The following is a 4,079-nucleotide window of genomic DNA, read 5'->3' on the forward strand; positions in this document are numbered from 1 at the left end:
GTCTTCTCCGTATAGAAGACCTCAAGAGGTCTTCTGTGTATAAAAGTCTTCAAGAGGTCTTCTGTCTATAGATGACCTCAACAGGACTTCTCTGTATAGTTGACCTCAAGAGGTATTCTGTGTATAGATGACCTCAACAGGACTTCTGTGTATAGAAGACCTCAAGAGGTGTTCTGTGTATAGAAGACCGCAGTAGGTTTTCTGTGTATAGAAGACCTTAAGAGGTCTCCCTGTCTGGATGAAAAATTCGGAAATTATCTCCACATCTAATAAAATGAATATTTATTCGCCGAAAGTAAGTTTGTTAAGTCTGTTGGAGACCTATTGATGATCGCAATAGAACTTACCTACCTCCAGAAAACTTCGAGAGGTATTCTGGGTATAGAAAATCTCATGAGTTGTTCTGCCTATAGAAGTCTTCAAGAGGTCTTCTGTGTATAGAAGACTCCAAGAAGTTTTCTGTGTATAGAAGAGGCTTTCTCTGTATAGAAGACCTCAAGAGGTCTTCTGTGTATAAAAGTCTTCAAGAGGTCTTCTGTGTGTAGAAGACTTCAAGAGATCTTCTGTGTATAGTTGACCTCAAGAGGTCTTCTGTCTATAGATGACCTCAACAGGACTTCTGTGTATAGAAGAACTCAAGAGGTCTTCTGTGTATAGAAGCCCTCAAGAGGTCTTCTGTGTATAGAAGCCCTCAAGAGGTCTTCTGTGTATAGAAGACCTCAAGAGGTGTTCTGTGCATAGAAGACCTCAAGAGCTCTTCGGTGTATAGAAGACCTCAAGAGGTCTTCTGTGTATAGAAGACCTTAAGAGGTCTTCTGTCAATAAAATACCTCAAATGTTCGTCTATCCCTATCCATAAAATTAATATACGTAATACTTCTTAGTATAGTTTTGAAAAGTGCCAGTTTATTTAGGTTTATTAAAATTGATTCAAATTCTTTCCTAGTTCAGTTATTCTCACATTTAGAAAAATGACTGGGTAGGTGGCAGGCGATTTTGTGGTGGCAGGCGATTTTGTGGTGGATATGGAGGCGGGAAACCCTGAAACAAATTTTTTAGACATACATTTTAATTTTGAACCTTAATATTTAACTTACCTGTTGTGCCGAAGCAATATTGAATACAGCACTCAAAAGGGCAAAAGAAACACTCAGAAGAAACTTCATATTTGTTGTCTTGTTATTATCGGAATAGATACGTTTTTGAAAGTTACAGTTGTTTTTATGCGCTTATTGAGGTATTAATATTAAGTAATTAATTCTAAGTTACTGAAGCATGTTAAGGAATAAATTACTACGTAAATAATTCTAATTAATTATACCCTAAACCACTATGTATGAAAAATATACAAATTTTATTTTTGGACCATATTTTAATTCCTGGCATATACCGGCAAAGTAGCCTACATATGGAATAATAACTACTTACCTTTCCCTGATGCAAATTGCAATAATGTGTCTGCTAGATAACGGGCCTACTGCCTAATATATAATGAGTTTTGTGTAGAGAACCAAAATTTCCACCCATGCTACAAATTGTCTCTATCATGACAGAGACATTTTCAGTTCAGTTGTCAAATTGGATTTTTTATACAAATTTTGCAACATGGGGTCACCTCGCCTCCTATTTTATACCTCAGGATTTAGGGTAAAGTGGATACAAACAAAATACGATCAAAGATGTGTCTCATTGAAATATTGGTTTTAGACCCCAAGTATGTTTGGACGAAATTAGTTTCGGACAATTTGAAGTCTATTTAGCCCTGTCTGTTCATCTGTCTCTCTTAATGTTTAACTGGCTGGTGCGCACGATAACTCTCGAACGGATCTACCGATTAGATTCAAATTTTATACATCGTAATATTTTGCCCAAACTTTGTTTAAGTTCAAATGTAGGCTATGTCGGTCCACACTTCCCCCCAAAAAAGTTCAAAATTGTTTTCGAAAAATTTATATGAACGATAACTGTCGAAGTGAGCAATCAATTTGCTCCAAACTTTCCATATATTATTATTCCTTCCAGATATAGATCGGATAAGACTATATCGGTCCACATATTAGGGTACCTCCCACACAAAATTCGGAAAAGTGAAATTTAAGAGTCCTATCGAATCGTTTTGAATTTTTTTCCGCAGATTGTACAATCCGCAAGTTAAGTGTCAAGGGGATTTTCTGATTGGTCGAAACTTTACGCATCGTATTATTTCATCCAGTCATGTGTCAGGTTGGAATATGGACAATATCGGTCCCTCCTTCGAGTACCTCCCACACAAAATTTGGGAAAAGTGCAGAGATCCGATACGATCTATTTAATTATTTTTTCGAAGAAGGTTCTATTCTGGTCCCTTTTCTGGGGTAAATCATACTTCCAGAGAAGTATCCCCTGCCGGCTCCAACTAAAATTACAAATCTGAAAAAATAATTCTCAAACTTTTCCAAAACTCAGAAGTTAGCTTACTAAAATTGATTTGTTATTTGCTCTATATTACGATACCTACATATTCCAAGTAGGGGCTAATAAATGTGAATTTTCCAATTTTCGAATATTTTTAGAAATGTATAATTTATATATTTTTCCACAAACATCCCAGTAAAGACAAGGGAGGCTGCTCTTATATCAATGGATTCATATTAAGTTATTAATATGTGACCTAGTTTTTATCACCGATTCCGAACGGCGGGTCCTAAGGTGCCACTTGTAGAGACGTTTTTCATGGCTGAAATACTCAGGAAATATCGCCAACATTACTAAGTGTATTTTGCCACCGCTGACAATTTGATGGGAATCGAACCCGGACATTCTGCGTGCAAGGCGGTTGCACATAGCTAATTCCTACAGGTTGTGGTGTAGGGTATCACATGGTCGGCCCCATCCGACTATAACCTTTGCTTACTTGTATAAACCATAAATAAAGGTTCAAATTCAATAATATCAAAGTCGATTTTGATTACCTGTTTTTCTAAGGCAATCGACAGGGTCACTTTGTTGTTATTCAAACAAATTCATATTGGGTTCTGTTACTGTGCGCCCGATAACCCTCGAATGGTCGGTCAACCAATTTAGTCCAAATTTTGCAATTAGCAGCTACATTTTGTCAAAAATTAGATCAGGACCCTATTCTACGAAACAACTTATCAACTTTTCATTTTGCACTTAGCAATATTTTTGAAAATTTTCACATTTTTGTGTTCCACAGAACCGTTATTTTTGGTAAGTGATAAGCTAATTGAGTGCCGAAGTTCTTAAAAATTATTTGCTCTCTTTTTAATTTTAATTTTTTAATTTTATTTGCTCTCTTTTTAATTTCCACCAACGTTTTCTTCTGCTAATTTTTGATAAGTGCAAAGTGAAAAGCGATAAGTTGTTTCGTGGAATAGGGCCCAGGTTTTTATGAATTTTTGCAGGAAGATACTTACAATATCCTGACTAAGTAGCAATGGTTTGCAGACATGTAAAGGTTGTCGTGTATTTCGACACGTTTAACTATACAGATGCCGTTGTATAAACGATACAGCTCGTGGTTTGAAACACTCACAGTCCCGCTTTTTTATTCCTTTCTCTACCTTTTCTTGCGGAAAAACGTTTTTCTTCCTTCTTTTCCTCCGGTTATGTCTCGCGTGCGCTACTCTATGCTAGTGATTGTAGAGCAGCCCTATATGTCGCATTCTTCTCTCCGGAAGCAGCACGTCATGAGTTCCTTGGTGGAGGTCTCTGGTATCCAAGGATGAATTATGCGGCTGTTTGCATAGAGTGGGCATTTCTTTGCCACTATGCTGATATGCTATCGGAACAAGGAGTGTTTTCATTGAGCTGTTAGGCCACTTAAGTGGAATATGATGCTGCCATCTATTGTGGATGCAGCTTTCCGATGTCCAACTTCCGTGTTGTGTGTGTTCGTACCATGTTTGCTACATTTAATCGGGTACGTAACATTGATGCAACAAGGTAGTGAGTGACACTAGTCGATGTTATGTTTTTATGTTTGCTCTTCAAAACGATTGTTCATTCAACACGCTGGATGAATGTCTTCCATCTACCACAAAATGAACAGTTTGATTTCTTCTTGTTTGATCCGGCGA

General features: G+C 37.1%; 1 long non-coding RNA gene across 1 annotated transcript; it reads right to left on the bottom strand.

Moving 5' to 3' along the window:
- Positions 1–884: 884 nt before the first annotated feature.
- LOC141390518 (uncharacterized) lies at positions 885–1,445 on the bottom strand. Its single transcript, XR_012409391.1, has 3 exons — positions 1,429–1,445; positions 1,098–1,228; positions 885–1,041 (listed from the first exon to the last, which is right to left on the bottom strand). It is a non-coding gene; the product is annotated as an uncharacterized lncRNA (long non-coding RNA).
- Positions 1,446–4,079: the final 2,634 nt, after the last annotated feature.

Source organism: Musca autumnalis, unplaced genomic scaffold, assembly GCF_047663935.1.
Source record: "Musca autumnalis isolate F117 unplaced genomic scaffold, ASM4766393v1 scaffold_1, whole genome shotgun sequence".
NCBI classification, from domain to species: Eukaryota; Metazoa; Arthropoda; class Insecta; order Diptera; family Muscidae; genus Musca; species Musca autumnalis.